The sequence below is a fragment of the Eschrichtius robustus genome, chromosome 13 (assembly GCF_028021215.1).
Source record: "Eschrichtius robustus isolate mEscRob2 chromosome 13, mEscRob2.pri, whole genome shotgun sequence".
NCBI classification, from domain to species: domain Eukaryota; kingdom Metazoa; phylum Chordata; class Mammalia; order Artiodactyla; family Eschrichtiidae; genus Eschrichtius; species Eschrichtius robustus.
In genome coordinates, this window is record NC_090836.1 from 10,410,138 (window position 1) to 10,435,333 (window position 25,196).

The 25,196-nt window shown below is 41.6% G+C and overlaps 1 protein-coding gene across 4 annotated transcripts in view; it reads right to left on the reverse strand.

Moving 5' to 3' along the window:
- Positions 1-25,196, reverse strand: part of DUSP16 (dual specificity phosphatase 16) — an 84,808-nt gene that overhangs the window by 49,166 nt on the left and 10,446 nt on the right. The window contains exon 3 of one of the 4 annotated variants that reach the window (XM_068559888.1): positions 23,301-23,363. The exons of the other annotated variants lie outside the window; for them this stretch is intronic. The gene's annotated coding sequence lies outside the window, so the exon portion shown is untranslated. The remainder of the gene's footprint in view (positions 1-23,300; positions 23,364-25,196) is intronic. 4 annotated transcript variants of the gene reach the window in all.

Below are 25,196 nucleotides of genomic sequence, written 5' to 3' on the forward strand. Positions count from 1 at the left end.
GTGGGTGCCAACAATGGCCTGAGTCTCTGGGCCCCATTGGCTCCTCTCAGTGGTGCAAACCGGGCAGGACAAAGCAGTTATCTGGGTTAGCAGATCGAGGGACAAAGGGAGGGAGAAGACGGCAAACATGCAAACGCTGAGTGAGAAAGTTCTCATCTTTGCTTCCCTCCAGCCAACTCTCAGAAGCCCAGATCACTGAAACCCAAGGCAGGCTGCGGCCAACAGGTCCACCGGGAAGAAAATGGTCATTCCTCCCCAGAGAACCAGAGTCAGTCGTTCCGGATAGAAAAAGACCCTTTCCCTGACCAAGAAGAGGTCTGGTCAAAGTGACTCTGACATGAGGATGTAGCTGAAACAAAACAGTGAAGGTGAACTGAGGATAAAGTTACACCTTTCACATTGTCCTGCGGCCAGCTGGAGCCCTCTGACAGCACCTTCATGCAGCACCTTCACGTCTGATGTTCTGAGGTCCCAGGTGACTATGGAGGAGGCCGAGGCTGCCAAGGGGCTGTGGAAGGTGAGGTAACAACAGCCTTAAACCTCGTTCACTTGCAGCTACAGAATTCTGGGGAAGACCTCATCCTAAGCTACAACTCTAATTTAGAAATTTCTCTCCATTCATTGTTCTTTCCGAAGAAGGTCAACACGCTGAGATCAGGGACACATCTGTGATAGTTTTGTTCTCGGAATCTTTTGCATCAAGTAGGATTTAAGAGATGACAGGAGAATATTTGATAGTTGGCAGCCCCAACAAGCTCATTTTACCCCAAAATCTCTTCAAGAAGTCAGAAGGCATACGAATTTTTAGATGGAACAGGGGGGCCCAAGTGCATATAGCAAAGCCCAGGGCAGGCCAGCTTTGCTATTTACCTATTTTCTTAGACAATTTAAAAAGTTTTAACTAATTTCTTTCTATTTTTAATACAGAGTATAGTCACATGGCTCAAAAAAAAATTAAAAAAAGAAAACTGTATACACACTATGAATACGTATACTTTATCCATCCAATGTTTGTCCACTATATTTCAAGAAAGCTGTTAAAATTGCCATTATATTGAAAGTCCAACAAATACATTTAATTGAAAAAAATGAGCACATTGAAAATCCTTCTCCCGCCCTTGTCCTCCGTCTGCCCAGGTCCTCCCTGGCCCTCTAACTGGTAAACACTGTTAATAGTTTCTTCTGATTTCTTCCAAAGATTTTTTTAAATGAAAATAGAATAAAACACTATATATTCTTTTCCTTTTCCTTCTCTGTTCAACTGGATACACAGTACTGTTACACATCCTGCTTTTTCTTTCACTTAAAATACTCCAATTTGATTTTTTCCAAATCTAATTAGAATGTGATACAACCTATATATCCATGGGTCTCCCATACATGCACTTTTGGAAATCTAAATAAAACATGTAGAAATACTTAACCTTAAAAGACAACTCCCAACCATAGTTCAAAAAGAGTCATGCACCGCAATGTTCACTGCAGCTCTATTTACAATAGCCAGGACATGGAAACAACCTAAATGTCCATCGACAGATGAATGGATAAAGAAGATATGGCACATATATACAACCATAGAGAGAAACGAAATTGAGTTACCTGTAGTGAGGTGGATGGACCTAGAGTCTGTCATACAGAGTGAAGTAAGTCAGAAAGAGAAAAACAAATACCGTATGCTAACACATATATACAGAATCTAAAAAAAAAAAAAAAAAAAAAAAGGTTATGAAGAACCTAGGGGCAGGACAGGAATAAAGACGCAGATGTAGAGAATGGACTTGAGGACACGGGGAGGGGGAAGGGTAAGCTGGGACGAAGTGAGAGAGTAGCACTGACATATATACACTACCAAATGTAAAATAGATAGCTAGTGGGAAGCAGCCGCATAGCACAGGGAGATCAGCTAGGTGCTTTGTGGCCACCTAGAGGGGTGGGATAGGGAGGGTGGGAGGGAGGGAGATGCAAGAGGGAAGAGATATCGGATATATGTATATGTATAGCTGACTCACTTTGTTATAAAGCAGAAACTAACACACCACTGTAAAGCAATTATACTCCAATAAAGATGTTAAAAAAAAAAAAAAATAAAGACAGCTCCCCCTTTCCTCTAGCATTACACCCAATCGGCCGTTTACCTGAGGACCAAAAGGCTGAGGAGTAATTCACGACAATGTGCTCGAAGGGTCAGCAAGCTGCTTTATGGCATCCTAATGGGAGAGTATCCTCTGGAGCTACTCTGACTCAAGAGAAATTTAAAATGTGACACTCATGTTCAAGGAAGCACGAAATTTATCTCTTAAAGGACAACCTGCTGCAACCTGGGCTGTTCCCACCCAAAGAGAGGGCGGCACCACAAGTTCCCTGTATGGAGGCCAAGGGGCCACTGAAAGGTCAAGGCCTTCAGCCGTGTCACTCTGCTGCCACTCTGTCCCTGCAGACCTCACGGGCGCTGTTCAAGGTCTCCCACCTGGGCCGCCCTCCGGGCTGCCTGGCGATCGTGCTGAGGGAGCCCTGGACCACAACGCTACCCAGGAGATGGGGCTGGGGCAGCAGAGGCTCTCTTCTCAAGAGAAGGGTGATGGGACGTCCGAGTCCACCATCGAGGCAATCTAGGAGGCAGCCGGCCCTCAGAAGACGGCGACATAACCCTTCTATATACATACAAGAGAGTTTTCTATTTAAAAAAAATAAATAAATAAGGGAGGGAGATGCAAGAGGGAAGAGATATGGGGACATATGTATATGTATAACTGATTCACTTTGTTATAAAGCAGAAACTAACACACCATTGTAAAGCAATTATTCTCTAATAAAGATGTAAAAAAATAAAATAAAATAAAATTAAATTAAAAAAAAGGTCAGTATTTATCGTACCGAAGACTAGTAACCTTAACCAGGTCCACTAAACAAATATTTACGAAGTATCCTAGTTTCAGAAATAAAGGATTTAAAAGACTTTATTTATGAAGAGATGGAGAGAGGCAGAGGCAATATATGAGTATAACAAAATACACACATCAGGGAACAATGTGGGCAGATCCCCTAAAGAAGGGCCAATTGTGGTATATTTTACATTTCAGCAAACAATTTACGTTTCCTATTTTATAACATTTAATATTGACATAAACTGTGTAAGAACCTCCCACCCTAACATACGATATTTGAAGTTTTTCTGTGTAACTTACGTTTGAGATTCCATTCGGTTACCTATGGAAATGCATCGATGACTTTATAATGGAAATTAGGAGAGTGTTACTTGTTCAAACTCACTCTACATCCAACTTCGCAAGAGAATCAATGGACTAAAGAATACCACTGAATTAGTTATGTCGGAGAACTGTTAAGTCTAAGGCTATTTTGATGATCAACTTAATTAAAAGAACGAAATAAAGCTCAACTGGCTAAGAACCAGTATTTGCCATTAGAGTAATTAGCTGAGAGGAAAAGTGTTTTGTTTTGATTGCAGCCTTTACTTGACTTGTAGCCTTTAAAGCTAGTGTCCAACCAGCAAATTTTTTAAAGATTGAGGTCGTTTTTAAACGACTGGTAAGCGTCTCCCTCCTCTTCTCAGATGAGGCGTTATTCTTCTCGACTTCCCAGATACGATCCTGGCTTCTCGGCCGGTCACACTGCACTGGGTCTATTCCACCAGGAAAGAGGTGAGGCCCTTTCTCGCACACGATTCTCCCTCTGGGGCTGTCGCCGGCACAGCTACCCCGGTGCCCACATCAGGGCCCATGGGCTGCCCCCCATCCCACCCCCCAGTTCCATTTTAAAACCTTCCTTTTTCAAAGGAATTCTCAGGAGAGGGGAAAGGACCCCAAAGCTGTGTCTGCTTTGTTAAGTCAGGACAGTGACCGAGCCTTGTTTGGTTGGGCTTCAGCTCAAGCTCAGATTCTCAGAGAATTTATGGAAAGGTTATAATCAAGTGAGAAGTTTAAGACTGGCTTGTAGTTTAGCTATTAAACTACAAGCCAGTCTTAAATTTTTTTTCCTCTAATAAAGCTGAAGAAATAGGCAACAGGATACACCAAACGGGCTTTCAGCAGAGCTTTACACACAGACTGTTAATAAGAGAAAAACTGAACAAATCAAAAGGGAAAAAAGAAGGCCATGATGTCCGGAAGCAAGAGCATCTTGGACTCTGACCATTTTAGTTCTACACTGATTAAAGCTACTCTGCCTCACACGCTGCGGGTTAACCCCGACAGAAATTCTGAGGTCTGGTATTTGGTAAAATATATGCCATAAAGAAACAAAAACAAACCCCAAAAACCATCCTCACCAAAGCCAAGAAGGCCATACGAGCTTAATGCATTTTTCAGTCACCTATTCCTGCCCTGGCCATATTTTCTTACCCCAGCATAGAGGACGCAACCCGACTAGCGGTGGCGATAATGGGATAGAGGTTGCTTGAACCACTGTCTAGACAGAGCTAGGCATGGAGACAACATTTGTCAGCACTGGAAAAATCCAACTACCGCCTCTCAGCAACTCGCAGCACTGTAGGAAGAGCCCGCTCTTATCAGAGGCTCAGGTTGTTTACGCGCATCTCAAGGATCCACAGACAAAGGCTGCAAGAGTAGCCATCCTTCAGAGACTCAACACAAGGCCTCTGCTTCCGACACACACCAGCCCAGGCAGAGTCCAGATCCGCGAGACGCCTTCCCCAAGTTTCTGATGAGGGAGCGCACTTGCACTCTTGGAACCGGCTCAACGGAAGCCTCCTGTTTATGGTCACCTGCTCTACCAGCTTCCCCCTCCCTGTCCCACCTGAGCTCCCCGCCCCACTCCACCCCCGCCCCCCTCCTCCCCCCTCCTCCCCTCCTCTTTCCTGCCTCCACACCAGTTATCCATCCCCGACTCACTCCTGCCCCAGGGCTCCCTCACTTACCCTTCTGCATTTAATGCTTCCTCCTGGCACCCTGCCTGTAAACGACAGACTCTACCCCCCAGAAGCAGTAGTCTTGAGGGGGTGGGAATGAAGGACTCCTGGATGGAGTGGCTAGCCAGAGGAATGTGGCCAGAGGCTGGTTTAATCTGAGAGCTGAGGAGAACCCGTTGTGGAAGGATATTTGCAATAAAGCTGGGCTGGAGGCAGGGGAGGAGAGATTCAGAATGTTAGACGGGGAATAATTAGGACATCCTGGTTTTCCTGAGCATCTGTCAGGCCTACTGCAACTCATTCAGTCAACGAACAAATGGTTATTGGGCACCTAATAAGTGCCAGGCACTGCTGTGGAAATGCAGCAGAAATGAACGAGGCAAAAGCTCTTGTCCTCCTGGAGTTTCTAACTGAATGACGAGAGATGCATAATAAGCAGCAACAACAACAAAACATGTCGTATGAGAGATGGTGATCAGTGCTACGGAGAAAAAATGAAGCAGGGAAGGAAGAAGGAGAATGGAGGTGGAGGGGTTAAAGTTTTAAACAGAGTAGTCAGAGAAGTCCTTGCTCTGATGGTTAAGTAAAGACCATGAGGGAGGCGGAAGATGGCTACGAGGACGCCTGGGAGACTAGTTCTCTATGTCAGGGCTTGAGGTCAATGAATATGTTGACCAAGTTAATGCTGAATTGGGCAAATGCCAGGAAAAGATGTGGCAGGTGTTCAGTCTTCCTTCAGAACTATGGTTATATCTTTTGGAAATGAAGCATTTTTAGTCACTTGAACTTTTAACTTAAGCGTAAAATACACACACACACAAGAAAGTTTAGTATAGTTTCTTCCTTATAAAACTACAAAGGAAGAAGCTGTGGTTCCTATGTTAGTGCATTACTTGGCAAAGAAATAAAAAGAAACACTGTAACAAGAAAGATTACTATTAATGCTAATTTAATACAATTCTTCCAACTCCACAAATGTGTAGTACCTAATAACAGAATCTTGGCTTTATAACATAGAATGTAGGAAAACATCAAAGACATGTTGAACAAGATGCATGCTTGAATAGAGCTATACAACAAGGAAATCATTTAAAGGAGGTTTACATTAAAATAAAGAACAATGCTTTCAAGGAGCTCTCCTTGTCAGAAGGTGTATCGAATCCTTACCACAAGGCCTTTGTAAGAGAGGTTACTGTATTCAGGGGGTAGGTGATACTAATATAAACTTATCATCTCTATCCATGCACCACAGTTAGCCCACCTACCCCCAAACAGCAAAATTCCACTATATAACAGGTGTACTTTCCTGACAAAGAGCTAAATTACTAAAGATATTACGACCAAAGTAAACATGACCAACAATGAAAGATAATCATGATATATAAAGAGAGTAAAATCAAAGTACAGAACAGTAGGTAAAGCAGAACCTCAAACACCTACATATACACAAACACACGAACATACATATTCAAAAATGTCATAATAGTTTTGCTTGGGTAAAGGTAATATTTATTACATTCTTTTCTTTCCCATAGTCTTGGAAAGTGCAGAACAAAATTAGAGAAAGGGCATGACATCCACGCAGACCCGGGTCCGGGTGGCTCTAGTCCTCCTCAACAGCGCTGTCAAGAAAAGTGCGGGCTGGGAATTCCCTGGCGGTCCAGCGGTTAGGACTCGGCGCTTTCACTGCCTTGGGCCCAGGTTCGATCCCTGGTCAGGGAACTAAGATCCCGCAAGCTGCGTGGCCAAAAAAAAAAAAAAAAAATGTATACACACACACACAAACAACGACGACAAAAAAGTGTGGGTTTGGGCAAAGCAAGAAGATCAACAAACACAATATAGGGAAGCTGATGTTTACCCTCAAGGTAAAAAGCTGAATCTCTACTTCACAAAAGGACTTACAAAGGATTATTTGAATAACAATAATGTTTGGGGGGGGGTGAGAAAAATTAAATTTTAAATTACACACTTGTGACTATAAACCTGGACTTTTAAAAAAGGGTCAGCTGAGGTGTAACTCTTTTAATACAGAAGGGTTTTTTTTTCCGTATACGAAGGACTCGTAGCTAGCTTTCTAATATATTCCCTAACGCTCTTAAAATGTATTTCAATTTATAAAGTTTCCAAAACAAACCTACCTAAAGCATCGCAAATGAAACACAATGTGACTTTTACTCCTCTCACTGGAAAAGCACAAATTCTTTTAACAAAGTCGCTAAGCGGGCCCGTCACTGTCCTCAGCTCCTAAATAGACGCGCACAAGACTTGAACAGATTCCAGGAGTGGCCTTCAAGCCTGGACCACACCTGCTTCCAAGGCCCTGAGGCTAAAAATAACCCTGGGGCCTCAAAAATGGGACACCAGCCAGGCCAGGGGTAGCTGCCGGCCCCCTGCTCAGCTCCAGTGACAGCGAAAGCGGGAGCTACGAAGCTCGAAGCTCGACAATCACAAAATCCTCCACCACTGGCTCCTCCTGTCTGTCTCTCTGTGCCAACCACCTCCATCCCAGGCCGGCTCAGTTTCTTTTCCCCTTGATGCCAAAACCAACCCTAGGAACTTAGAAACAAGTGAGGTTTTGTGGTGTATTGTTTAAAAAAAACAAAACAAAACAAAACAAAAAACTGTGGACCAAGACTCAGGAGACCTTGTTCCTAAGTTCAGCTCCTCTACGAAGATGCAAAAATGTCACAGCAAGAGTCACATCCTCCAGCCTGTTGTTTCCTCACCTGTCATTAAGTAACATCTAAGGATTATCTAAGGATATGATGAGATCGCCCGTCAGCGCATCTCAGGTCTTAGCAAGTTGCCCTGACAAGGAAAGAGTAGCAGGGCTGATGTGATCACCAGGCAGTCATGTTGAGGAGTTAGTGTGCATCCTACAACAGACAAGTTAAAACGGGTAACTCCTGGACAACGGCTCCGCAAAAAGCATGGTGAGCAGACAATTTCCTTTGTGGTGGAGGATTTCCACTGCTCCAAGACAATGACTCCCGCTTCTCTGCCAGCCCCGGAGTTTGCAGGATGCCCCTCTGGGACTGTTACGCTACCAGGTACGGAAGAAAGAAAGGGAGGGAGGTCGGAGGAGGGGCAGAGGAAGGGGCAGCGGCAGCAGCCATTGCTGTTCCCTCCAGGCTCCCGGGCTAATTTAAGTCACTGCATCTGTCTTCACGCTTCCCCTTCTGAGGCCCGGGGAGTCTCTGGTGTCAGGAGGCTGCACCACAGGGCAAAGCGGGTGACAAGGCCAGGACCTGGGCCGAAGAATCATAGCGCCACAAGATAGAAGGAGAGCAGCCCAAGATGCTCCCGAGATGGGAGTCCGACTGTGCCCTGTCCTCACCTGTAGTTACTTTTTCTGCTTTGTCCTTTCCACCTTCTATCTTTGTCCTATAATTTGGCTCTAACACACATCACCAACTGGCAACTTCTGTGCCCTTATTTGTGCTCAGATGCTTTGATGTTTCTTTCTCACTCCCTCTCTCCCTTCATATTCACCTTAATTTCTCTCCTTGGTATTAAAACCGAGCCTCTTCCTTTCTAAGGTTTACCCCTTATCATTAATCATTAATTTTCTTTTTCCGGGGGGAACTGCCAAGGCCCTACATGTGTTGCTATTACAGTGAATAGTCATAACTGCTCCAGACTGCTTTGACACAGACATCCGTGGATTCAGGTGTTTTGTCAACCTTTAAAATCTTTTGATTATTTGTTACCTTAGAATAAAAAGTTTTATTTCGGAGAGAGGTAAAATTTTCCAGTGAGGTATTTCATACGTGGTCATACCGAGTAGAGATGATTACTTCGGGATCTTACGTTTTCACTAGCCCTCAAATGCCCTGATGATCTAGTCACTAAAAGTTAAATCCCTATCTAAACCTCAGAGGAAAACAATACAAACGCTCAGTGTCTTCCCACGAGCTTATTTAGAAACTAACAAGATCTGCATTATTTTGTAATGGAGAGCTCGGGTCTGAAGCAGGAAGCAAGCGCTGCACGTGTGGACAGAGCTGTCTTCATCCGGAGTCTGCCGGCACCTGTGTCAGCAGCCTCCCCGCCCACCCTGCCTGTTTCCTCCACCCCCAGCCTTGGGTGAGCACAGACCCCATCCGGAGGACCTTCCAAGAGAAGGCAGAAAAGGCAGAGAGGAGACCTAAACAATGGCCAGCCTCTTATCTCAGCTCCCAGTGGCTCTATTGGCTAATTTTTAAAAAAGGATTTCCCGCACAATTTGAATAGCAAAATAAATAGTAATGGATTATAACCCACAGAATAAAATAAATAACCATGAGTGCCAAAAAAAAAAAAAAAAAAGAAATTTCTCACAAAACACTTGCTCTATGATGAAAGTTTGAGAGGATGGTGTTTCTATTTGCTATTTTTTTTCTTTTTTAATAGGTTGTTCTGTCATCTTAACTCCCTCCATCAATTCCGGCGTGACACCGGTCGGGTTCCGGCATGCCGCATGCAGCAGGGAACACCTTCCTACCAAAGCCTCACTTTCCCTCTCTGAATAATACCAAAGTCTGTATTGGTTTAAGTTAAATTAACTTAGATGTCTAAACCAATGCAGGGCACTGTGGGAAAAACAGAAGAGATGGTAGGTCCCTGATGCTAACTGGTTGAGTAAGTAGTTTTAAAAAATGACATTTGGACAAACACAAAATGATAATGTGCTGGCAGATGTACAGCAGGTCAAAGAGGAAGGCTTCCTAGGGTTTTGAAGGAAAACAGGGACATGAACTGCCAGAGAGAAGAGGGAAGAAAATTGCAGGTGAAGGAAATGCAGAAGCAAAGGTAGAGGGACGGGCTGTGTGCAGCTTTTCCCGGCCAGAGCACAGACTGCATCAGCGAGTAACAAATAAGCTGGTGAAGTAGGAAGGGCCACTGCTGATGCACCTGGACGTCTACAGCCATCTAAGCCACCGCGAGCTTCACGAACGGAACAGGAGAACATCATAGAGGAATGTCTGTCTCTCTGGGAGCCTTGTTATGGATTGAAAGGAGAAAACAGGAGAAAGGAGACTAACCAGTTCTTACCTTTACAGTTCCAGTTATCTGAGGATGGGCTCTGCCTAGGAGGGTGACTGTAAAATCTGACAGGAAAAGAAAGATCCAAGAAGCTGGGATGGTCAAAATCCAAGGCAGCATGCCGGGCACAAAACACCTTTATTAAATAGCGTACTTCCTGACTGAAAGTGCCCATGAAAAGGGCTGTTTAGACTTCATTATTAAATTATTCCACCATGAGAACATCATCTGAAAATATCTCAATACCCATTCTGTCCTTGCTTCAGATGAACCAATATCAAGCAGAATGAGCAAAATGTACAAGTTCAAGTTTTACTAGTCAGGGCCTAGTGAGAAACCAAAAGAATCAGACATAGTAGAAGGTCAAAATTATGTAAAGCAGAATATAAGCAGAGGTGAAGTCTGATGTTGGCATTATGGGTGACTTGCTCCTATATATTGAATATTTTTCGGTAATTTCCCAATTTTCCATTATATATGAGTGTATATGTATATAAAACTTTTGCAACAGAAAATTAAAGTATATAGTTTTCATCAGTCATAACTCATGTCATTCTCATGCTGTTCAGAGAAGAAGATTTGGAAGTCGAGGTACTGGGGCCTATTCTCTGCATTAGCTAAGTAAAAATTATTTTGTAGGAATCATTAACCAAAATAAGTTTTAATACAGAATCATGGGATTTATCCAACAGTGACTTAGTAGTCTGAAACAATTAAAGAGATTTTTAAGCTGTAATTACATATCCCTGTGACAACCATGCCCCAAGGTACATGGCATTCGAATGTATTCCAGACAAAGCAATAAAGTATATATGGTTAGTACAGGGCAATGTTCCTTTTCCAAATGTAACCTTCAGTATCAAAGACCATATATTCAAAATTAAAATTAAAAGCAAAATGATTACAAATACAGTATGCCTGCCACAAGTGAATTTAGTACAAAGCAGACCACAGGATTGTCTATTAAGTAACTCACTGACTTAAAAACCAAAATATCCAATTTCACCATCTCATCTAAAATGTAGTCCATGGCATAGAGCCTAAGAATAATGTTCATACAGCTCTACTGTTTTATCCCTCTGCCTAGATTCCCAAATAGGTTTAAAAGAAACCTATCACATTTGCTATCAACACATGTAAGCATCAAAGAGCACTAAGTACAGTGCAGCCAATGTTTAGTTTTCTCTCCTGCAAATAGTGTTTGTTTTTCTGAATTCTAGGATTGTGGACTTTAATCTGTAAAACTACAGGAAGAAAAATGAAATGGGTTAGTAGAATAGACATGTGTTCGTCTACTGAGTGCCTACTATATTCAATTCCCTAGAGAGCAACTTCCCACTTTTGTTTAATCACAAGAATTACTTAGGAACTTGATTTAAAAAATATGATAAAAATAATCACCCAGGCCCCACCCCTGAAGATCGATTCTTAGGGTTTGGAGTGGAGACTGTGAATTTGTATTTTTGACAAATGCTCCAGAAGGTTCTTAGGATTGTTTTTAAGTACATCTTTAAGTTTGAAAAACAATGTCCTCAAGACACATTTGGGGGACTTCCCTGGTGGTGCAGTGGTTAAGAATCCGCCTGCCAATGCAGGGGACACGGGTTTGAGCCCTGGTCCGGGAAGATCCCACATGCCGCGGAACAACTACTAAGCCCACGAGCCACAACTACTGAAGCCCAACTGCCACAACTACTGAAGCCTGCGCACCTAGAGCTCGTGCCCTGCAATAAAGAGGAGCCGCCGCAATGAGAAGCCCGCGCACCGCAACAAAGAGTAGCCCCCGCTCGCTGCAACTACAGAAAGCCCGCATGCAGCAACGAAGACCCAACGCAGCCATAAACAAATAAATAAATAAATTTATTAAAAAAAAAAAAAAGACACATTGGGGTCTCTCAATGTTCACATTCAATGAGTTATCAAGACCTACTGATCTTCAGTCTATCTCACCTGGAGGACAGAAAGGTGTGAAAGCTGTGTTTGAACTGAACATATTGGCAACAGGAATTGCCAGTAATGGAGGAATGGGCAGTCAGCCAGAGACCATCCGACTCTCACAGCTGAAGCAGGATGTCCATTTAGTCTAGTGCATGCCTTCTGGTAGGTTAATAACATCCATTTACAAAATGCGAAGTATTTGCCCAAAGTCACACAATTCGTCAGTGGTGGAACAGAAACTAGAGTTTCTATGAATAGTGCTTTCCGTAACCCTACAGAGCTTAATCAAACATTCTGCAAATTTTAATAGGCTCCTGAAAGGCACAGAAAGCAATAGATTTCAAAAGATGAAAAATAACACACCCTTTTAAACACCTGATGCGTGTGGCTGTGAAGAGAAGGGGCCTCATCAAAAGGCCAGCCCGCCACACAGTTACAAATAGCCACGTACAAAGCACAGAACCAAGCGACGTGGCGACAAGCCTTCACAGAACACTCACGAAGACTGAGCAACCCTGGGAGCAGAAGCTGGTCTGCTTCACTGAGTCACTGTGAGAACACAGTAAGTATGTGGAAGGGCGGTACTTTGTAAATTGGAACATTGACTAAAAAGCTAATAACACAGGATGAATGGGGAAGTATTTTGGCTAATACAGTATTTCTGAACCTTGGCTGCATATGAAGTCACCCGGGGAGCTCTTAAATATCCTGAAGTACCTCAGACCAACAAATCAGAATCCCTGGGGAGTGGGCCTCAGGCATCAGTATTTTTTACACAAACAGGTAAAGGTGGATTCTTTACCTCTTCCCAAGGGTCACAAAAGACAGGCCACTTGCAAGGCAGAGTTTAAAAGGGAGCAAAGGAGAAATCTGGTCATGCACACAGTGCTGTAACTCGTCTGCCCTATTTCTTGAGGTACATGTTTTATAACATCTGCTGGGAGCCTGGGGTTCTGGATATATTATCAGGTAATGGATCAAGTTCTCAGTGTCGCAGGTTCTCTAATTCCAATAATAATAAAGGAACACAGTTCACTTATGACACCCAACAGAAGGCCACAAAGATATGCTGGGGCACAGAACCCCACTGTGGCTTAATCAAACAGCTTATGGTTGAAGCAACCCAGTTTCCAATCTGTTTTCACTGTGTTTTAGAGGTAGATGTATCAAAAAAAAGGCTTTTAGAGGCTGGGAGGAGACAAGGTAGAGCTCAGTTTTCACCTGTGTACAAACAAATGCAAGTTAAATATCCCCGCCCAGGAATTTCCCATTACTAAGGGCAAATCACCACTACAAGGGCAGACAATCTTTTCTAATTCCTCTCTCTAGTCCAATCCTGTAAAACTTCATTTAATAAGCTGATGACGGAAACCAAGATTTGGGCCTCCAGCCAAACAATCTATATTATATTAAATAAAGGATATCCCCACCCTTCTCAAGGTTGTGCCAGCAATTTCTTAAAAAAAAAAAAAAAAAAAAAGGCGGCATTCAACCAAAGTCAGGAGTTTTTATTCACCATACACCTTATTAACATACAGTAGAAGAAACTAGACTAGGAAGTGCTCACAGGCTGTCTCCTCCGAACAGTGGGTCTCCCCGTGGCTCATTCACCGAACAACGCTTTTTTGAACATCCAGTCTGTGCAAGCCTCTCTGCTCAGGTACCTCGGGGGGACACAGTTGAAGACAATACCATAGAAATAAAATTTGCACCCAGGCCATCTGCCAGGCTCAGCAGGATGGGAGGGCTCCGAGAGTAAGAGAAGGGAGGACTTCCAGGGGTGGCGTCTGGAGGTCAGCGAGGGGGCGGCAATGAATCTCACCAGCACATATGTCCCTCTGGATGTTCTCCTACCCCAGCTCCGAGGATGCCACACAACCTGTATTCAAGGCCAAGGGAAGTCTGGAGGAAGCGGGGACATCACCAGCCAGCAAAACCTTCTACAGATTCTGGAGGCAACCTCTTTTCAGCTGGTCCTTGAAGGCTGGCTGTTTCCTGCCAGGCAACCGTTAACACAGACTCACCTTCAGGAGGCAGACAAGTTGCTGGTTGTCACTGTGGCACTGACCTAGCAGAGGGGAAGGGGGGGGAGGGGGAAGGAGGTTCATCTTCCTTCAGACCCCAGGTACGCACAGTACCCTCCCCCAACACAAATACAAACACAAAAAAGAGAAGGGAGGTACCCGCTTTACAACTCTGACAGTTATCTGACAAGATTACACTGACTTAACTTCTGCCCAGCAGCGTCTCTTGCAAAGTGTAAGCAGGAAGAATACAAAAGAGGAACTCATTAAACTTAGTCCATTTTATTGGAAGGCCCAGTAAGGCAGGCAAAAGGCATAAGTTCTCAGGAGCCAGGCCATCTAAATAGTTGTAGACAGAAGTTAGCAGTCTAGACCCACGGTCCTCAGGCTTTTTAGTCTACACACCACTTGAGAACGACAAAACTGCCTGGTCCACGTCTCCCTGACAATTGTTTCTCTGACTACAGTCATCCCTCAGTAACCACAGGGATAGGTTACAGGAGCCCTCACGGACACCAAAATCCTAGGATGCTCAAGTCCCTTAAATAAAATAATGTAGTACAGTGAATACAGTCAGCCCTCCACGTCTGTGGGTTTTGCATGTGGAAACTGTACTCGTGATCCAGTACAAACTCTAGAGGAAACAATGGCCAAGAAAGTTCTGCAGAGCACTATAGTGAGGTATGAAGCCTAGATCAGAATTTAGATATGAAGAGTACTAAAAACATGTACACAAAAACCTGTACAAGAATGTTCATAGCAGCATTATTTATAATGGCCCCAAAGTGCCTCAACTGATGAATGGATATGCAAAATGTGGTCTACATCCAGACAACAGAATATTACTCAGCCATTAAAGGGAATGGATTTGATACCAGCGACAACATGGATAAACTCTGAAAACATTAAGCTAAGTGAAAGAAACCAGACACAAAAGGGGGGAGGAGGGAGATGGGGAGTGACTGCTAGTGTGTAAAAGGATTGTTTGGGGTGATGGTTCAATAGCGGTGATGGCTGCACAGTTCTGTAGATATACTAAAACCACTGATTTGTATACTTTAAAAGGATAAATTTTATAGTTGTGAGTTTTATCTCGATTTCTTTAAAAATATAAATTTTATGGTATGTGAATTATATCTCAGTAATTTTTTTAAAAAAGACAAAGAAAGGCCAAGGAACTACACCAAAGAAAAGGAAACTAAAAACGATACATGACAAGTAAATGCAGTATCTGATCCTCAACTGGATCCTGTACTAGAGGGAAACAATGCTATGAAGACTGTTGTTGGATTGACTGACAAGACGGGAATACAAATGGTGGACTGAACAGAGATATTAAATCCAGGCTCGGTTTACTGGGTTTGACAGCTCTACTGGGGGTAGGAGAATGAACTTGTTCTTTGGAGACCCACTGACGTGCCTGGGGACAGAGGGCTATGATGTGTGCAAGTTATTCTCAAATGGGAAAATAAATCATGTATATATGTGAAGAGAGAGGGCAAGTGATAAAGCAAAGAGAGCAAACTATTAATAGTAGATGCTGATCTTTTTTCTCTAAGTGTAAAATTATTTCCAAACAAAAAGTTTAAAATAATTTACACATACTGTAAGATCCAAAACTTCTACTTTCAATAAATTATCCTATATAAATATACTTGCTCAAATACATTTTATGTGAAATACTGTTCACTGAACCATTTTGTAATTATAAAAAGTCAGAAACAGTCTCAATGTCAATGAATGATAAATGGTCTAAATATATTATATTCCATATAGCTCTAAAAAGAAAGATGTCTATCTATATGTACTGATATAGAATGGTTTCCAACAATATATTCTTTCATGAAGGAAAAAAAAAAACCAAAACAGGGATACAGGAAGAATGGGTTTATCCCTAGCCACAAAAGCAATAAAAAAAAAACTCAAGAAGCCTAGGAATGTCTTGATTTAGTCAGCAAAGAATTTAAACCTGTTCTCTGTATTTATGGAGCTAGTTATTTGTATCTGTAGATACAAATAATTTTCTCTCTTACAACACTGATAATATGAACTTTACTAATGAAAAAAAATACAATCTTGGATGCCGTTCACTCCTATGGTTAACTCAAAATATTTCTTTTAACAAAATTTTTTAATTCAAATATAACATATATTCCAAAAGGCATACAAATCATGAATGTACAAAGAACTTTTACAAAGTTAACATACTCATATAACTACCATCCTGATCAAGTACTAGAAGATTCTAGAAGTTGGCCTCATATACCATCCCATCAACTAATCTCCCTCCCTAAAGGTAACCACTATACTGACTCCTTACCCATATATTAGTTTTGCTTGTATTTTTAAAAAATTAATTAATTTATTTTTTGGCTGCGTTGGGTCTTCACGGCTGAGCATGGGCTCTCTCCAGTTGCGGCGAGCGGGGGCCACTGTTCGTTGCAGTATGCGGGCCTCTCATTGCAGTGGCTTCTCTTGTTGCAGAGCACGGGCTCTAGGCGCGCAAGCTTCAGTAGTTGTGGCATGCAGGCTCAGTAGCTGTGGCTCACAGGCTCTAGAGCGCAGGCTCAGTAGTTGTGGCGCACGGGCTTAGTTGCTCTGCGGCACGTGGGACCTTCCCAGACCAGGGCTCGAACTCGTGTCCCCTGCATTGGCAGGCAGATTCCTAACCACTGCGTCACCAGGGAAGTCCTAGTTTTTCTTGTTTTTGAACTCTTTTGTGTCTGAACTCTTTTACTCAACATTATATTCGAGCCCATGTTGTTGTCAATAGCAGTAGTTTTTCCTGTTTGCTGTTCTATGGTATTTCACTGAATATACAACAATGTATGATATTTCTCCATTCTTCTACTGATGGACCTTTTGGGTTGTTTCCAGTTTGGAGTTATTATGAATTATGCTATGAACATTCTTGGACACGTCTTTTGGTGAACATAAGCACACGTTTCTGTTGGGTATACAACTAGGACTGGATTTGCTGGGTCAGAGGCACAATGAGTGTGTAGAACTTTAATATAATACTACCAATTTTCCAAAGCAATTGTGCTAATTTACACTTTCGCCATCAGTGTTTGAGAGTTCTGGGTGCTCTGCACTTGATATCTGGGTGCACTTGATATCTGGGTGCACACTTGATATTGTCAAGTTTTTTGTTGCTGTATTTGTTTTTAAATTTTAGCTATTCTGGTCAGCGTGCAGGGATAATTCACTCTAGTTTTGTTGAGCATTATTTGGTGACCACTGTGTCGAGCACCTCTAGGAGCTTTTTCTAACCTCCTCTATTTAGATCTACAGTTGACCTGGAATTCTTCTGTGTGCATGATGCGAGGTAGGGGGCAAAATTAGTTTTTTTCAATATGGATAAGCAATTGATCCAGGATTATTTATTGAACAGATTTTTCTTTCCACATTGCTGTATGATGCCATCTTAATCATGAATTAAGTGTATGTGTGTGTGTGTGTGTGTGTGTGTGTGTGGTGTGTGTGTGTGTGCGTATATAAAATATATGTATTACTTATAAATACACACATACTTTTATATATTAATTGTGGTTCTGTTTCTGGTTTCTGTTCTATTCCATTGATCTATTTGTTTATTCTACACTGCATATACAATAGTGTAAATTCTGCAGTTTGTTTTTCTTCAGTATTATTACCTTGACTAATTGGCCATTTGTGTTTCCATATAAATTTTAGAATCAGCTTGTATAACGATTTTAGACATCTTTCATTAGATTTAGTCCTAGGTATTTGATATTTTTTGATGCTATTATACATATCATCTTTCTTAAAACTTCATTTTCTGGTTACTACTGCTATACAGAAATACAGATTTCACATACTGACCTGGTATCTAAACTTACTTTTTTAAAAATATTACTTTTAATTTATAAAAAGTAAAATTCATGTTTTTTGGTGTATAGTTCTATGAGTTTTGACCAGATGTATAATGTAACCATCACCACAACCAAGACAGAACACTTCCATCACTCCAGAAAATTTCTTCATGCCACTCCTTTGTAATCAGCACCTTCTCCCCACCCTGAACCCTGGCAACCACTGACCTGTTCTCCATACCTATAGCTTTGCCTTTCTAGAATATGACTTAAATTGAATCATATAGTGCATCATTTTTTGACAGTGGCTTCTTTTACTCAACATACTGCCTTTAAGATTCATACCTGTTGTTGCATTTATCAACAGTTTGTAGGAATTTGCCACCATTTGTATATTCATCCACTGGTTGTAGGATATTTGGGTTCTTTCTAGTTTTGGGTGATTATTCATAGAACTGCATAAATATTTGAGGACAGGTTTTTGTGTGAACATAGTTTCTCATTTTTCTTAAGTAAATACCCAGGAGCAGGACTGACGAGTCATACGGTAAGTGTACATTTATCTTTATAAGAAACTGTTGAACTGTTTTCCGCAATAGCCGTACCATTTTGCACTCCCACCAGCAACATATGAAAGTTCCATTTGCTCTGCATCCTCACCAGAACTTGGTTCACATTTAGGAAGTTCCTATTTTTGTTTGCTAAGAGCTTTTTATCATGAACAGATACCAGATTTTAACAAATAGTTTGCCTGAATTACTGAGATAGTCATATGATTTTTCTACATTTTACAGCTAATGTGGTGAATTATATTAACTGATTTTTTTAATACTATCAAAATATTTTTATATGTACATTCCCAATTTAATTAGAAAAGCTTACTTAATGATCAAATCTTGTTACTCTAATAATAGGTTAGAAGGTACATGGATAAATGAAGTCTAATGATATTCTAAAATCCTACTCCTAGCCAAAACTGTACGATCCCTTAAGTCACATTTCCTAGCAAATCTTTCCCCCTAACAAAGTAGATCAGAGGCGTGATGACCAAATCACAGTCTGAGAGCCTTATATACCACTCTGATGTTTAATATTTGGATTCTGAATCACCCAAAAGGAAAAAGAACTCCCATTACAAATGATATTGATGTTGTAATAATAGTAACACCACATACTTTTAGAAACCAGAAACGAAAATGTATAGAAGTAAGTTACATTTCCCATGCAACATAAATAAATGGATGAATAATGGAAACGTGATAGTTTTACATATTATAAAATTTATGAAATGCTACCATTTGGAGGGGAAACGTTACACCCTTTTGACACTGATGAATTCTGGGCTACTAATTACCAACCATAAGTTAGTTTTGCCTTTTCACTTTACCTGTGTTCTGGTGGTTATGTTTTTTCATAATTAAATGACTAACCTATGATCAGAGGGATGGTGATGAGGAGCCCCACAGGGCCTAGATAATCTTTGGCTATGAAATCATCATGTTACCAAATGCATTTTCAATCCTTGAGTGGACTGTATAATCTAGAGGAAAGATGACATCAGGTGGCTCTGAACATTTTGGCAGCTTTTCACAACGTAGCTCTCTGAAGTTGCCTCAGCCCCTGCATTACCCCTCCCCTGCTCACACACTGGCTATATTTAGCATTTTGGCAAAAGAAGGGACTGGCAATATTCCATCAAGACCTGACAACAGGCCAGAAGGCAATGGAGATGCTTCAGATGGCCAAGGACGAAGACACTGCTGGACTAGATATCCTGGGTTCTATTGCAAGCACGACCAGAACCTCACTCTTTCTGAGTCATCATGCGTATTCCTCACCTATTCCTATGGGGTTTACTGGATTCTGCTTGTTTACCTTATTACCTCATAGAATACCGTTAGCATTAGAGCATTTTAAGTCACAGCGCCATATGGCGATAACGTAACTCCACATAACTAAGATGAGCTCCCTAAAGACTGGTTATCTGTCAGACGATATCCGTGAGACGCAAAAAATTAAAACTACCAAGTGTCTGAAATCTAAAAGTAATTCTAAGCATATCCTATCAGAGTCCACGGTAACCTTCAACATCAACCACCACAATCACATCACTTTTTAAAAATTATTACCCAAATATCACTATGAAAGCCATGGACAGGGAATAAACAAATCAGTTGGGTAAGATTTCTTTAAACCCAGCATTTAACACAAAAATATAGCTAGTTTTACAGAAATGAGAATTCACTGAATTTAGTTCTGTTTGCTCTGTGTGTTCAAAACAACAAATACACTGTCCAATGAACTTTGGCTTCTATTTCCTCATGACTGTGAATAGGTTTAAAAAATAACAACTGCTGTGTTTCTCCAGGGCGAAGTCCAAGCCCGAGCGCTCTACCACGTAGAGGACTCGTGTGAGGCGGCAGTTAAAGAACTGACCCGTGGGCCCAGGATCTGGAGGTGACACCATACTATAAAGAGCCAAAGGAGTTAAAAGTTAGCAAACCAGGGGCTTCCCTGGCGGCGCGGTGGTTAAGAATCCGCCTGCCAATGCAGGGGACAAGGGTTCCATCCCTGGTCCGGGAAGATCCCACATGCCACAGAGCAGCGAATCCCGTGCGCCACAACTACTGAGCCTGTGCTCTAGAGCTGCGAGCCACAAATACTGAGCCCGCGTGCCACAACTACTGAAGCCCGCGCGCCTAGAGCCTGTGCTCCGCAACAAGAGAGGCCACCACAACGAGAAGCCCGTGCACCGCAACGAAGAGTAGCCCCCGCTCGCCGCAACTAGAGAAAGCCCACACACAGCAACGAAGACCCAGTGCAGCCAAAAATAAATAAATAAATAAACACATTAAAAAATTTAAAAAATAAAATAAAAAGTTAGCAAACCAAAGATCCAATAGGACTTTGGTGGAGCACTTCTTACTAGCCATCAACAAAGACTTCTTAGTCTAGGAGTCACATATTACTGAGGTTCCAAGGAAACTTTAGATGTTAGAGGTCAGTTGGTAAAAGGCAATACTCTCAAAACTCGGTATTTTAGATCTGGAAGACACCTCAGTTATCATCTTGTCCACCCCCCTGGTTTTATAGGTAATGAGGAGGAGGAGGGATAGGAAGAGGAGGATGAATGAGGCCTCAAATCCTCTTTGGGAGTAAAAGCCCTCAATTAAACAAGCTGCACTGATAGTGGCTAAAGATGGGGGAGTTCCTCTGCAGTTACTGCAGTTCCCAGTTCCTCTGCTCCGCTCTCACTGCATTTCTGTATCCTGCACTATAGCCCACCTCATCTGGGAGCAGTTCTACTCTGCTAATTCATATTTTAATGAGAAAATGGCATCTTATAAGTCAACAACAAAAAATTAAATAACCGATCAAAAAATGGGCAAAGGACTTAGACACTTCCGCAGAGATGATACACAAATGGCCAACAAGGAGATGAAAAGATGCCCATCATTACTAATCACCAGAGAAATGCAAATCAAAACCACAATGAGGTATCACCTCACACCTTTAGAATGGCCATTATTTAAAAAAAAAAAAAAAAAAAAACGAAAATCACAAGTGTTGGCAAGGATGTGGAGAAATTAGAACCTTTGTCCACTGTTGGTGGGATTGTGAATTGGTACAACTGCTATATAAAACAGTATGGCAGATCCTCAAAAAATTAAAAATAGAATTACCATATGACCCAGGTATTCCACTTCTGGGTATTTGTCCAATAGCATTGAAAGCAGGGTCTCCAGGAGATATTGGTACATCCATTATTCACAATAGCCACCCCAATATCAACAGATGAACAAAATGTGATTAAACACACAATAATAATAATACAATATTATTCAGTTTTAAAAAGGAAGGAAATCCTGCTACGTGTTACAACATGGATGAAACTTGAGGACATTATGCTAAGTGAAGTAAGTCACAAAAAGATAAACGCCGTACGATTCCACTTATACGAGGTATCTAAAATAGCCAAATTCATAGAAACAGAACATAGAACGGTGGTTACCAGAGCTGGGGGAGGGAGAAAAGGGGATTTGTTGTTTAACGGGTATAGAGTTTCAGATCTGCAAGATGTAAGAAGTTCTAAAGATCTGTTTCACAACACTGTGGACATTCTTAAGAGTACTGAACTGTAGCTTGAATGTGGTTACGATGATAAATTTTACATTGTTTTTAACCACAATTTTTTAAAAAAAGAAAAGAAAGAAAATGGTAATAGATCTCTTCCCTCTTTTTGCTGTGTCCCTCCCAATCTTTCATACCTAAAGGGCCGAGAACTGCTCCAGGACACTGTCTTCCTTCCCCTAAACTAGCCTACGGTAGCAGCCAACAAGCCCTCGGCTCCTACATGCAGCGAGCAGGGCTGCTCTGCAGTCACAGGTGAGAAGGGGAAACGGCCAGGAGAGGACTTCAGGTGGACTGACCTCCACTTCTGACTGTGACTTCATCCCTCAGCCTAGGAGAGTGGAGACTGCTGTGCTGGACCCCTGGCTGAAGAACCCCTAGGGCAAAGAATAACGTGTTTCATAATGATTTGCTTAAACCGTGAATAGTAGATAATCAAGAGGTGCTAGCAACAAGTATAAACTCCTGGACGACCAAGGTCACAGGCTACACTTCTTTGCGTCCCTTCTAATACCTCACTCTTAGACGTCACTCAGTAATACCTGTTCATGCTGATGACAGTGACATGCCGATGACCACTGGCAAAAAGAATGGATCTTTGGTTCAGAAAACAAGCCTACCAGACTCAGAAGTTAAAGTGCTCACTGTAATAAATGAACTAAGGTCATTTGTACAATAAAAATCTCCACTGATTTCACAATAACTTTTATTAAGAACTTGTATAAAACTACTTTTTCCTGGCAAGTGGATACCATGCTGCCTGACAGTTGGTACTTGGAAATCCAACCCCCCCACCAAATACTGTGTCGCCTTAAATTAACATCACGTTAATTACATTCTATAATGAGACAGCCACTGGCAGCATCTAAGACCCTGCCACACAGGTCATTCGTTTGCCAGAAAAAATTGCTTGAGTTTGTCTTTCAGCTAGGACCGTGTTCAAGAGAAGAAGGGGTTTTCCACTGTACATGATTTTTATTGTTGGTTATAAAACCAAGAAGCTATAAAATCAAGCTTCCTGAATATTTACATTAACAAGGCTCTTAGTCACTCACATAATGAAAAATGAAGACAACTGCTTTAATTATATAGCTAAAAGGGTTTCAGTAGAAGGAAAAGTTTCTGTTATTTGGATATTCTACAGTAATGAAATTAGGCGCTGCCCCTAAGCTATTTAAAACAGCTGTTAAATACATATACATACACCCATTTTATTCTTAAAAATACACTCCAAACTGCAGATGTCTTTTGGCCCCTTTGAATGCCAGAGTTAATAAGGTTTATCTCTAGGACCTCCCAATACTGATAAAACACAATAAACTGCATTGGCATCCTTCTATAAGGTTTTTGTTGGACAGAAGACTAATCCTTTTTAGGTTAACATTTCAACAGCCTCCTTTATAAGCAGGGTAATTGCTTGGCAATTTGTTAGAGTTGGGAATATGATTTTCAACTCACTGTATATCCGACTTCATATAATCTTGACCGGATTCTGTAGGAGGAGCCAGATCACAGCTCTCTCTGAAACACAAGTAGAATCCCATTTCAAGACATTTGAAACATCAAAGGTTCTGCCTCATTCAAGTCCAGTTCAGTTGTTACAACGCATGAAGGGTATCACTCTCCTTTAGCTGTCCTCTAATTTTATCTAAGGCAAATATGCAACGCAAACACTATTAACAAATAAGAACAAATGCCCCATAAACAAAAGGTGGTGTTCTACCAGGTTTTAACCAACAGTGCTTCAAATGCTTCCTCTGCTGGGTCAGATGGCGTTTTCTTAGAACACAGTACTGAGGCTATTTTGATTACAGACTGTACACGTATATGTATATGTTCCCCTATTAAAATAAAAATGCTATTAGTTTTCCACTTTCAATAGAAATTTGGGGTATAAATAATATCATATTACCTAACTGCCAAAAAGCCAAAACCTAATTTTAAGCTTCAACCTTCTATACCATCAAGATCTTTATCAGAGACACTGCCCAGCTATCAAGATGACTATAAAACACCAAACACTTCTATATCCTCTCTCTAATCCTGTCCACTTTTTTTTCTTTTTTTTTTTTGGCCGCACCGTGTGGCTTGTGGGATCTTAGTTCCCCAACCAGGGATCAATCCTGGGCCCCCAGCAGTGGAACTGTGGAGTCCTAACCACTGGACCTCCAGGGGATTCCCCTGTCTACTTTTTTTGATTAAAAAGATAGAAATGTGAAATGATCAAAAGACAGGAACAAAAGAAGAGATAAGAATTTTTGAAGCAGAAGGTACCTCAGAGATTATCTAATACAATATTCTTATTTCACAGTTGAGGAAGTTGAGACCTAACTGTCTCTAAATTTGCTCTACGACTAACTGGGATTCAGGTCTGTGTAACCTTCCACTAAAATAAGAAAGAAAAGGGAACATGTAAGAAAGAAGGACACACGTGAAATAGTCTCCGAACTAAAGGAAAGTTGATGTAGCAAGCTACTGAATAGTCTGTGCTTTCCTTTCTGCATATTTGTGACAGACACACAGCCAGCCAGCCAAGAGACATTTCCGCCCCTCTAATGGCTGAGTCCCAGTTTTTCCTGGGCAGCAAGCAATGTGTCATAAGCCTAAGAAATGATACACGATGTGCGTTACACCAAACCTGGTACCCATTCCCCTTGTACATACACTCATTTGCCCAGTATCTCCTGTGAAGGGAGGCGGTCTTGTGTGAAACAGTTCAAGCAAAAGAGACTTCAGCGAAAACTGGATGGAAGCTTCTGGGAAAGATTTCGTTCTCTGTCAGGCAAGCACAGGAATGGGGACTGCTTGCTCTACTTCCTCCTTCTTGCCTTGAAAAGGGATGTGATGCCTAGAGCTGAGGCAGCCATTTTGTGACCTGGTGGCAGTAAGGGAACATGCAAAAGATGGCAGAGAACCTGGGGCCTTGAGGGCACTGCTGAGCAGCTGGACCTCCTTAGACCACCTCTGAACTTCTGTGAACTGCATAATAATGAACAGCTTATGGTTTAAGCTTCTGCTCATGGCTTTCTGTTAACTACAGCTGAAAGCAGTACTGAATTTAAAAAGATTTTTTCTGTGCCCTGCTATGATTCTCCTGCCCAAGCACTCCCATTACAAATGTATACTGTACTTGTACATATGCAACTAAAAAGTGACAAGATTATATGCCTCCTGCATAGTTAACAGAGACCAGTTTAATTACTTTATAGTTACAGTACCTCAACTATATGACCCTATTAAAATAAACGTCATCAGTAGATAAAACATAAGGGAAAAAAACATGACTCAGAATCATGTTTGTTCTTGATTACTGACTTTGATTCTTCCTTCTGCCATCTCAAATCCTTTCTGGAA